General features: G+C 36.3%; 1 protein-coding gene across 30 annotated transcripts in view; it reads left to right on the top strand.

Annotated features, from left to right (window-relative positions):
• PRLR (prolactin receptor) overlaps nt 1–12,543 on the top strand; it is a 191,056-nt gene that overhangs the window by 50,244 nt on the left and 128,269 nt on the right. For 23 of the 30 annotated variants that reach the window (XM_046905231.1, XM_040655394.2, XM_040655397.2 and 20 more), the window contains 2 exons: nt 2,878–2,929; nt 4,211–4,263. The gene's annotated coding sequence lies outside the window, so the exon portion shown is untranslated. The remainder of the gene's footprint in view (nt 1–2,877; nt 2,930–4,210; nt 4,264–12,543) is intronic. The other 7 variants (XM_046905229.1, XM_040655403.2, XM_046905230.1 and 4 more) reach the window with 1 other exon arrangement.

The following is a 12,543-nucleotide window of genomic DNA, read 5'->3' as shown; positions in this document are numbered from 1 at the left end:
CAGAAAGTATATGCAACACTATTAAATTGATTTTAATGTATACACAATAGTTAGACACAATATACATTGTGAAGCAATAGCAAAAGCAGTAGCTATGAGAGTGGTATAACTAAATCCCAGGATGCCTGTGTATCTTTTGCTTTATGATTTGTTGTTTTTCTAAGGTGCTGCCAGAATTGTTATTTTAAAACTGTCTGTTTTGTCAGTACTGATGTGCATTTTTCTTTTGTTGCTGTGGCTCTTCTATTCTGCAGTTTTTCCCACGGTGAACTGGATTCATTTGCAATGTTGCCAGACTGCAAATAAGTGAGGAATAGAATTAGTACTTAGCCTGTAGTCAGGGCAGAAAGAGGAAGGATACACATACACTAATGAGCTGCTTTGGACAACACTGGAATTGAGGATGAATTTCTACACTAGTAATTCAGTTACTTTAGGGATCTGTTCCTTCAAAACTATTTAGTGTTTTTCATTTTTTGGCAATTTTTTATAGTTAATTGTGTTATTCTGTTCCAAACCTTCCACTCTTACGTACCTTTGAAACACATTTTTCCATTACTCCGATAAGAAAGCTACTACTTTTACTGAAAGTCTCTCGTTGTGCCATTGAAGTAAGGCACTTACAAGGAGATAATATCTCAAATTTCCCTTTTGATTTCTTTCTAATAAGCCACCTCATTTTAATGTAATTTCCCTGCTTGAAATTCAGTCCTGAGAGGGGTAAATATGTTTGTGCATTTGTTCTCACTGGGTTATTCCTTTATTGTTGTTTGTTTTACTTATGATTTGCCCATCACTTACCAGGAACATGATAAATGCAGCTGCAGATTAGCTCCTTAGCAATATCATTTTGATTGCAACCTGTACGCTTTGGAGGACTCACCCAACTTACTGGATTTCCTGACTGGAGTCACTGAAATAACTCATTCTTTTCTTTTTTTTTTTTCTTTTTTTTCCCCTTATTTTATTTTATTTTATTTTTTACCTCAGCAATGTACCCCTGTGCAATTTGTCAGGTTCACAGGTTTACGTTATCATTTACTTCTTGTTCTCAGATTTCCTGATCTTCCAAAGTGTGTCAGAGTCGCTGACATCATCCTTGTCCCACTCTCAGTATTACAGTCTTAAAATGCCTGTGCTTGCCTATTTAGGTGTAGAATCCCTATTCTAATCCCGATCCTGATCCTGCTTCCCTTATCAAGGCAGTGAACTCATTTATCTGATTTGAATCAGCTATTCCAGCAGCTAATCACAGAATCATAGAATTGCTCAGGTTAGAAAAGACCTTTGAGATCATCAAATCCAACCTACTACTCCTGTGTTGGAGAAAGCAGCTGTTTTTCTCATTTTCTATACTGCACTGTGGCAATCCACTTTTTTTCTTCCATGTTTTTTCCATGTAATCTGTTATTAACCTAATTTAAAAGCAGTTGCTCTGTTCCTTCCATTTGACTTTTTTTTCTTTCTTTCATGTGTTTTCAGACATTTGATAGTAGTTTTTAATTTTCCGTGCCCTTTTAAAATGAGACTTTATTGTTAGTTAACTAATGGACCGAATTCTTTTTTCTCTACAAAGCAATTCAGGGAATATTTTCTTTTAGCTGCTTTACTTGTATACCCACCAGTGCAATATAAACTGTTTGATACTAATGTCCCGAAACTGAGGAGCATTTCTCAGACAAAATTACCCCATGTTTGTCTGCTGTAAGACGAAAAAGAAAAACAGACAAAAAAATACATATATATAAAAAATAAAAAAAGAATGGAAGAAGAAAGTAAGATCAGAGCTATAAAGTTTTTGAGTGCAGAACCACAGTGATATGAGGTATGAAATGTTTATAGATTGATGTAAGTTTTGCAAGAGGAAGCTTCAATTTTCATCAAGCATAATAGGAAAAAAATAGTGTATTATTATAATAATGAATGTACTGAAAACAATGCACTAAGAAATGTAGTTATGCAACAAATCATAAATGTTTCTACATTTTCTCCTGGTATGTTGAGTTGCTGCCCTACATTTTCAAGAAACTGAGGAGACTGAAAGAATAAGTTTCTGAATGTTAAATAATGGAAACACTGCATAAAAACTGAGAGGGAAATGCAGGATTTTTTCCTGCTTTTATCATCCTCTGATTTTCTATATATCTTAGCAGTAGTTTATTCTCTGAGAGCATCAGACAATTTGTATGAAGCAGTACAGTAATTTTCAGGCTCAGTCCAATTTAACAAGCTTACAGTATTTTAGATCTGAAATAATGACAACCACTGTTACTAAATTGTTATTTTAAACTCAGGTCATTTGGGAAAGAACACTTAGAATTCAGTCTGCCACTGGATGAACGAAACTCACCATTTCCATTAGATTCATACAGAAAACTGCCTTCTAAACAGCATTCTTTGGCTTGATTATAGCCTTCCAGAAATTATTTTGCTTTGTTTGAGTGCAAAGGAAAGGGCATTAAGAGCTTTGGTTTTGTTTTGTGGTCCTGCTTCATAATGAAATAAAAATATATACAAACCAGAAGGCCTTCAGAGATAGAAAAAAATTAACAGTGAAATCTAAAAAACACAAAATTGTGTTGTGTCCAATTACAGAGCAAGAACCCCTACTTTTATGAAAAACAGAATTTATGTAGTGACACACATTCAGTAAGTTTGTATGTCATTACCATAACTAAAAAGCCCACATTTCTGTTCTAATGCACTAAAATTCTATTCTAATTGCTTCTAAATGAAGCAGAATTAGCAGATTGCTAGCCACTTCAACTTTCAAACAGAAAATTTTAAAAACAAAAACATTGTTCCAGTCACTCTCCGAAATTGAAATTGTTCTCTCCAGTCTACTCCCCTCATTCCCATTTTGTTTTCTCTTCGCAGGCATATGTGACCCATCCAGGCCTTGTTGACATAGAAAGTTAAATTGCAAGCTGTGAGTATTTCTTTCTACTCTTCAGTGAGATGATTTAAAGAATTTTACATGGGTTAGCAGCTGAAGCAATATTTAATTTATAAAAGATGTCATGGATGCTATTTTTCTGTAAGCAGCTTAATTAGTTGTATGAAATGATTCTTTGTCACAAAAAATAAAAATAAAATAAAAAAAAACAGCTATGATTAGAGGACAAGTTTTTTTTGTTGTTTTTTTTTTCCCCAGATTATAAAAGCATATTTCAGTACACTGTATGCCTGCTGTTAGAATTTGTTATGTTTGGTTACAACTAGTAAATATTAGTAGACATGAACTTTCTGACTGGTTTTGCCATCCATTGTTGCTGAGCTCCTTCTCCTTCTGAGCACATCATTACTAACTTCAGTCCATCTCATCTTCTCCCTGCCTCCAAATGACAGAGAACAGGGCTGCCCTTTTACCCCCAGTAATACACATTCAATACATGGTAGTTTATGAAGCAAAATTGACCAAAACTATTAATAAAAGTTGGTAGCAATAATAAGGTTTCTTTCAATTGAACATGAGGGGTAGATGTTATGTAAATACTCATACTGTTTTTGTTTTCTTAGAGACTCAATTTTATAATTATATTAAGAACCCAGTGAATATGATCATCAATACAATATGGTATAAGAATAGTAGTTAAATTACTGTATAAAGCAATACTGCCCATCAGTGATTTTAATGATTTTCATTCAAACTTCCCTTTCTGTCTTCTATGTTCTTTTAAAATTTTCACATAAATAATAAAAAGGTGGTTGGCCTTAAATACTTTTCTCATCCACCCTCAACCACTTTTGTTAAAATAAATTCTAACCTCATGTCTCATTCAGACTTTAGGTCCAAGTCCTCACTTCATCAAGATGAGTAGGATTTTCCCATTATTTTTTAGTTGATTTGAGGGCAGAGTGGGATCTCATGAAAAAGGGCTAGGTATCGATCTCGTACATTCATGAAACCTTCAGACCCTGAAAACAGGCTCTTCACAGAGCATTTGCAGTTGTTCCGTGGGGCTGTTCCGATCCCTGTATTTTTTTCTGATTTATTTTTGCTATTTCTCTTCCAAATCCCTCTTGACTGCTACTGTGACTGCAGTTTTTATTAAGTATGGATACTTACAACAGCCTGCATAGATTCCCTGTTGAAAGTCAGTGAAGAAATAACTGCTTCTCCTATTTGTCTTGTCCTTCAATATGTATCTAAAACAGGTAAGATGAGTCACAGTCTTTAACAGTCTGTTTCTATTCACTGACTGTATAGGAACATCAGGATATAGGATACACGCTCAGCTAAAGGCACTTGGTTAAAGCAAGGTCAGTACTGATTCGTCATTCCGAAAGTATTGTCTCTTGCACCACAATCTATTCAAAGTTCATCATGGTTAAACTCATAAAAGAGGGAACATTACTTCCTCGTTCCCAGATGGGCAAGTTACGGTGACCTTTCCAGCTTGTATTTTACTTTACTGAGTTGAATTACCTGCAGTACTTTCCTGATTACTTCTTCCAACTACAGGATATTCATGGTCCCATTTGTATGTTTATTGAGCAGAAATTCTTTTGCCTTCTTTTCTCTCTCTCGGTAGATATTAATACATCCTGAAACTTTGATACAGATCACATTAAATAAATGAACAGTGTACTTCCTCTTGAAAACACGCTGTGCAAGACATGGACACATGAAGTAGTCGTAGGCATATTAACAACTTTCCAGTGCAGAATGGGAACTCTCTATCCTATTTACTTTGCCACAGTTTTAGCCACATATGTTTGTTGCTTACCTTGCACCATTTGGCATTTATTTGATCACTAACTAAAATGTCAGGGAAATAACCTGGGAGAAGCAGAAGCTGTTTACTTCATTAAATATTTAATCTTGAGATCACAGTTATGGATATCTTGGACAGTGAGGCAGGGTAGAGAAACTGTGTTATTGAGAGTGGAAAGAAAGGATCTGGATCAAAAGCAAGAGAGGGAGAGAACAAATGAGGAAACAAGACATCACCCTTTCAGCACTATCAAACTTTTAATTTTTTTGAATTCTCACTTAATATGGCAACTCTTTAATAATCAGAATAATTGAAGATCAATTTTGGTGCAATTTGTGCTTTCTTATTCTGTTGCCAGGATGTATATCTGTGTCTTAGCTCACCTGAATTCTTATTTCAACTGTGATTTATGAGTATTTACATCCATTCCAAATGCCCCTAAATTTGCATCCGATGTTTTTACGTAACTTAAATAGATTGATCTAGGGTGAGAGAGATTCTGGGTAGCCTCATCTCATGGTTGGCAATGAATTCAACAGTTTTCAGTTATGAAATCTTAGAGTGAATTGAATATATTTATGAGTTAGTTTATGCCTTTTTTTGTTCATCTCTTAGTAAAATTTGCTAACCGTGCTTTTGAGAAATTAGTGACCAGATATGAAGCTACAAAAAATGGCTACATGCAAAAAATATTATTATTTCCTATTTAATGAATTATAATACGTGGTTAATATTATTCTAAATACAGGATTTTTTAGGTCTAAGTGGTTTATAAAATTATTGTTTCCGAATTGCTGCAGATACAAGGAATTTACTTCTTCTACCAGTATTTAAAAAAAAAATGTGCCGAAATATAAAAATGTGGATTCAAGAAAAAACTGACAGAAAGCAAATAAATAAAGAATAAAATAAACAATTGCAGTAGCCATTATCTAGATAGGCCTAAGGTATTTTTTTTTTTAGCAAATTATTTTAATCTATTCTTGGTTATTCCCTTTCAAATGACTTGGTTCCTTCAGAAAAATTAGAGGTATAAAATCTTCACTCAATTATGTCAACTTTTTCTGTATCGTATGGATAAGTAGGAGATTTTAGACTCCAAGTCGATCAGTAAAATTACAGGAAACTGTAAGTGATAACTAAAACTCTATGGAAATATGTTTCATATAATTATGATGTCTTACGGTGCATTTTATTTTTGAAAGAATATGATTGTAAAATTGTTTGTTACTTTTTTTGGAGGGTTTTTATGTTTGATATTAAACTCTCTAAATGTCAGCAAAGAAATAAATATTTCTGATCACAACCATGGAAAAATAAAAACAGTTCTTTCCCACAGACTGCCCAGTTAACATGGAAAATTTCTTTTACATTTTATATTTCTTTTTTTTTTCCACTTGTCTTCCACTACGGTCCTCTTTTGGAGGACTAATTTATGGATGGAATCATAGAATCATAGAATGGCTTAGGTTGGAAGAGTCCTTAATTATCATTTAGTTCTAACACTCCTGCCATCGGCAGGATCGCCCCCCAGCAGATCAGGGGGCCCAGGGCCCCATCCAACCCAACCTTGAATGCCTCCAAGGATGGGCCACTCAGTGTTTCTCTGGGCAAACTGTTCCAGTCCCTCACCGCCCTCTGAACAAAAAATTTCTTCCTAACATCTAATCATCTAAATCTCCTCTCTTTTAGTGTAAAGCCATTCTCCCTTGTCCTAATCAGACTGGTTAAAAAGTCATTCCCCCCCTTGCTCACAGGCTCCCTTCAATTACTGGAATGTGATCTGCCCAGAACCTTCTCTTATCCAGGCTTACCAAGCCCAGCTCCCTCATCCATTCTTCACAGAAGAGGTGCTCCAGACATCTGATCATCCTCATGGCCGTCCTCTTGGCACACTCCAACAGCTCCAATTCTTTCTTGTGCTGGATGCCCCAAGCCTGGGCACAGTATTCCAGATGGGGCCTCAAAGGGCAGAGCAAGGGGGACAACAATCCCCTTCCTCTCCCTGCTGCCAGCCCTCTTTTGGTTACTGTTGGCCTTCGAGGCTGCAAGCACAAACTGCTGGCTTATATCCAGCTTTTCATCCACCAAAACCCCCAAGTCTTTCTCTGCAGAGATGTTCTCAATGAATTTTTCTCCCATTCCACTCATCTCTGGGATTGCCTTTTTAAACCTCATTAGATTCTAGTCTCCCCATCTGTCAACTGTGTCCAGATCCCTCTGGATGGCATCCCACCCTTCTATCGTATCAGCTGCACCACTCAGCTTGGTGCCATCAGCAAACTTGCTTAGGGTACTGTCTATGTCATTGATAATGATGTTGAAGAGCACCAGTCCATGGCAGACCCCAGAGGAACACCACTTGTGACCAGCCTCCACCTGGGCATGGAGCTATTGACAAGAACCGTTTGGCTATGGCCATCCAACCAATCCTTTACCCACCTAATAGTCCAGCCTTCACATCCATATCTCTCCAATTTAGTGATAAGGATGTGTTTCAGGACCATATCAAAGGCCTTGCACGGGTCCAGGCAGATGACATTAGTTGCCCTTGCTTTGTCCACCAATGCCATCAACCTATCACAGAAGGTGACTAGATGGGTCAGGTATGATCTGGTGATGGTGAAGTTGTGCTGGCCACCTCAGATGACCTCCTCATCGCACGTGTGCCATAGCATCTCTTCCAGGATGATCTGTTCCATGATATTCCCAGGCACGGACATGAGGTTTGCTGCTCTGTAGTTCCTTGGGTCTTCTTTTTTCATTTTCTTGAATATTAGAGTGATATTTCCCTTTTTCCAGTCACTGGGGACTCCACCTGACAGCCACGATTTTTCAAATATGGTGCAGAGCAATTTGGCAAACACATCAGCGAGTTCCTCCAGAGTCCTGGGATGCATGTTATCCAGCTTATAGACTTGTACACATTCAACCTCATCAGGTCATCTCAGACTTGTTCTGCTCTTACACTGGGAATGATTTTGTTCCCCTGACCCCCACTAAGAAGTTCAGGGATACAAGATTGGCTGTGAAGACTAAGGAAAAGAAATCCTTAAGTACCTCAGCCTTCTCCATGTCTCAGGAGGCCAGCTGTATTCATCCATTTCTTTTTTTGCATGACTTCAGTAGGTTAGCAGTGATTTGGACACATTTGTTATCTTTTCAAAGTAATATCTTTTTTCTGCAGTTGGTGGAGAACATAGAATTTACATCCAGTGCTCGGTCTATGCAGAGGCTTTTAGTTGAACAGGGTTTTTTAGTGCATCTAATTTGATTAAAGACGTACTTTTATAATTTCTCATTGAAGCTTTATCATTAAGTTATCAAAATAGATAGTAATATGAAATTAGGCTGCAGTGTCTAAACGTTGTGACAAAGTCCCACAAAATTATCTTCAGATAGGAAAGATGATATACTTTCATTTCTGTTACTCCCTCTCAGACCTGAGGATGATCATAGAGATGGTGTAGAAGTGATGTATGTATTTCTAACGTGACAAATGTTTAGACTAGATGAGACTTTGATCTGCAAAATACAGTCTTCTTCATTCTGCTTAGCCTCCTGCCCTGTAATTTCTGTCTTGTGGTGTCTCTCTGTAACTTAAACAGGAAATTTGGTTGCAGTGATACTAATGAAGCAGTGCTGTTTTAAACTGATTCCACTTTTTATCTATCCAGAAACCGTATGCATGTTATCTAATTCATGAAAGATATCTTTATTTTAATCAGTTGTGAAAGAAATGAAGGAATCGGTTAGCCAGGACCAAAAAATAAGGAGAAACAGGAAAGAAATGGAAATAGTTCTTGTCTAGGGCTGAAGAGAAACTCCAGGACACGTCAGTTCTTTCTGCTTCAATTAAACTCTTTTCGTTGATTTTTTTTTTCTCAGAACAAGTTCACTTTGTATTGTTTTTGGAATTAAAGAATGTATAGAAATGAAGCATTTAAAGAGATAAGTGGGTGAAGTGTTAATTTCTTTGCATAATCAGAAATACGCAAGGAGTATTAAAGTTGGTTGAAATTTACTGTGACAAAATGTATTCATTCTGAGAAACCTTTCTGCTTTCATGTCTTTGTTGTAAAGAGACTGTAGTTATGAATGCAGGGAAGAGATTTTCCTCTCTATTTCTCTTATCTTAGATTGCAGCACTACGTCATTCCAACAATTAAAATTAGGATTGATGGAAGTAAGTATTTGAACATCAGGAAGTTCTGTGTGGGGATGAGGGGTGGGATAAGGTCAGAGGCCTGTTGGCAGTGAGGGCTACAGCTGATAGGCAATTCATTGCATGTGAATTCCTTGTTCTAAATCAGTCCTAGTTAGAGATGCCTGGACAGTGAAAGAAGAATGTTAAGGATGGGGGAGGGAAGTCAGAGGCTGATCCCAACAGCTTCACACAAACCCTCTTAATGATGGCTTAGAGCTATGAAGTCTTTGCAGCCCAGAGGTCACATCATCCAGCCTTCCATAGTCTTCTGTTCCTGAGATTTTTCCATCCCATGGTCTACTTCTTAGGTCCTAGCTCTTTCTTCTATACCCATTATTTTGCCAGTCTCATACTTCATATATTCACAACCCTACTGCATACTGGGACATTGTGTATAGTATAATGTGTATATAGATTCTGTATATTATATTCTTCATAGGTTTAGAAATTGTTTGAACCTGCCTGCTCAGAACTTGAAAAGAACTTGGCAAAAATTCTGGCTTTGACAGATGTTTTAGAAAACATGACCAAGCTGCACCTTACCTGTCTGCATTAAAATGCTGAAAGAGAAATATCTGACAAGTTTTAAATGAAATTAGTCCAGGGGCTTCTGTCACAAGCTTTCCTCTGCAAATTATATTCTCTACAAAACAAGCTTTACAGAAATTGCTGATGTGCCTGCATCTTGTTTCTGGTGTGAGAGGTGAAGGTGCCAGAAGAGTTTTCTCTGTTAGAGCTACTGAATATCTTTCATGCAGTAGGAGCTGTGCTTTGTGGCTATTTCTGTGATCCAGACCTTATACTTATTGCAGTAAGTGAGATGGTCCAGTCAGATATACTTAAATAATGGAACTTGGACATTAGATAGAAGCAAGAGAGACAAAGAAGCAACCTTGTAAAGCTTTAGTGCACAGTCAGGCACTTAGAGGGCATACATATTTTTATAAACAAAGTTTGCTTAGAGAAATGAGCTTATACAAAAAAAGTAAGCAGATAGTAAAGTTTACATAAAATTCTAGAGTCTAACATTTAATTTTAATTAAATCATTTCATAATTAATTGAAATTAAGATCTAAGCTGTTGTGTATGTTCATGAGAAGATGTTTGCATGCAGACATACTTGAATGAACACCAGTAATTGCCAATGGCTTTTTAATGTGTGGTTCAAAGATTGTAGCTATTTTTTTTTCTTTTGATTATCAAGATCGTAACTCAAGTTTCTCTTCCAGAAGAACATGTCATCTAAGCTTAAGAATCAAGTGTAAATGAAAGTTACGAAGTAAGAACTCATGTTAATTGGTATTGTATTTCTTGATCATACTAGACAAATGATGTTATTTTTTTTTAAAGAAAGCAGGATATTAGGCATGCAGAATGGCTTCATATACTCTGTTACAGTAGGGTTTTTGAGAACAGTGAGAGCTGGAAGGTTGCAGTCCTCCAATCCAAAAGTTTATTTTGGTTCATCCAGCACCTGAAGCCATCTGTGGATGCCAAATCCTTTGTCCAAGCTGTCACTATGGGTATTGAGTAATTGCACAGCCAGTGACCTAAGGTCAATCGATAATATAATGAACAAAACTTACTGGCTGTATATATGACTGCGCAAAACTAACCTGTGATGTATAAAACTTGTAAACAAGATTTCATATGTATTCTCTAAATGTGTGGGAGTCCGAAGACCCTGAAAAAGAGATAACTAGGTAATTCAGAAGTAGCCTCAGCTTTTCATTGTTCTGAGTACTCACAGGTTGTGTGTTCTTGTCACTGTATAATTTTCCCAGTTACTTGTTTCTATTGTTTTCGCTTGTTTCGGCAATTGTTTTACTACTCTGAACTATTGTGCTTTTCTTTTTCTCCTCCTGCCTTAAGAAGTCATGAATTGTTGTGGCAGTCATGCCTCTATTGTTTCGGTACCTTTTGTGTGCAGTCTGGGTTCCACTAGTTGACAGCCGCTTGGCCTACACCAGGCCAGGTGGCAAAGTCAGCATTTGCTTTGGACACAATTATAAGTATTTGTCTCTTAGGAACAGTTGCTCACTAAGGTAGAAACTGTAACCTAACTTCCTCCAATTCCCATATTCATGTAAAACTCATTTCTTGGGTTTATAGTTATTTTTGACAGCCTTGTACAAATAACGTGCATGATTATTCTTATGTTTGCTGTAAAAAGAAACTCTAAGTATACGAGCAGCTGAGCACTCAAGTTATAATATAAAAATAAAGACTACAGGTGAGGTTGGTACAATGAATATTCAAAATTAAAATTTTATATTACTTTTTTTTTTTTTTTTTTTTTTTTTTGCATTTGGCTTCAATATCTCTCAGGTTCTTGGACTTTCTGGGTTTTTTTTCTACTTCAGCACACTAAAACAGTTCATACAATCTGGCTCAAACTCTTCTTTAGCTATTATAAATACAGTTTTATATCTCCAAGTTTACTGGCAGATAAAAGAAGTTACTTCAAAACTGTAAATCACTGACAGCCAAATATTTACATTCTGTGAGAGACTGAATTGACATTTTTATCCAAATAAAGATGGCTTTTTAAAAGTTTTTGCTCCACTGAGGCAGATATTTAAGAGTGTATGTATCTTTAACCTTTTAAGTAATCTTATTGAAACCAAAGCTCCTTGGTGTTCATCTTAATTAGTTAATACAGGTTAAATGACACGTTGTCTAGCACACATCAGCTAATACCTGGGTCTGGGGCTTTTAAAAGTCAGCAGCTCTGCAAATGTCAAAGGGCAACAAAATTTCTTTAAATTCCTCGGCTTTCATTGTCTTACGTGGTATCATGATTTCCAAGTATCATTTGAGACTGCCTGCAATTTGATCTTTATCATTAATCTGGAAGAAAAAAACTTCTGAATTCCACAGTAAATCATAATGTTTATAAAAATCTTACAAAATATGGTAAAACTCATCTCTCAGAGGTACAGTGATGCAGGTAGAGAAGTTCAGATGCCAGTGATCTCAATGCTGCAAGTACTAATGCTGATTCTTTTGCAAGTATTACACATTTGGCATTCGTTACAAACCATTCCTGATACTTTATTTAACAGCCTTATTGCACGGTTATTAAACAGACTGTTTCGGAAATCATGATTTCTTCTGAGAGAAATTCATCAATCTTTCATTAAGTAATCGTAAATAAGTATTATCAAGTCCTTCCTAGGAAATTGTTTCAGTACTTGGAATGAATAGTTCTTAAAGAAGCTGAAAATGGCTTCTGTGGCATCCTTCACTGTTGCTTATAATGATATAGTAGTTTTAGGCTATCAATTTTTCTTAAAGTGTAAATGACATCAGAAATATTCTGATGTGAAGGTTTTCTTATGATGCACATACATGTGCATGTTTGCACTGATATTGTATGCACTCTGCATCTTGTGCACAGCTCATTCTGTAATCGGATTATTAGTTCTATCACATTAGAGTACTATCTAATCTGAGAGTATTCCCTTAATCCCATTCCTTTAGCATGTGCATAATATTTAGCATAGGCAAAAGCAGTAATGAACATTAGGTTTAAGGAATAGTTGCTTTCCCTTCACCTCTGCAGCTTTAGAATTGAAGATACTTTACTTGTGGAAGGGCAGGTGAAGAGAAAACAAA

Source organism: Gallus gallus, chromosome Z (genome assembly GCF_016699485.2).
Source record: "Gallus gallus isolate bGalGal1 chromosome Z, bGalGal1.mat.broiler.GRCg7b, whole genome shotgun sequence".
In the NCBI taxonomy this organism is placed as follows: domain Eukaryota; kingdom Metazoa; phylum Chordata; class Aves; order Galliformes; family Phasianidae; genus Gallus; species Gallus gallus.
Note: the sequence above shows the minus strand (reverse complement) of the source record. Positions and strands in the feature narration are given on the sequence as shown.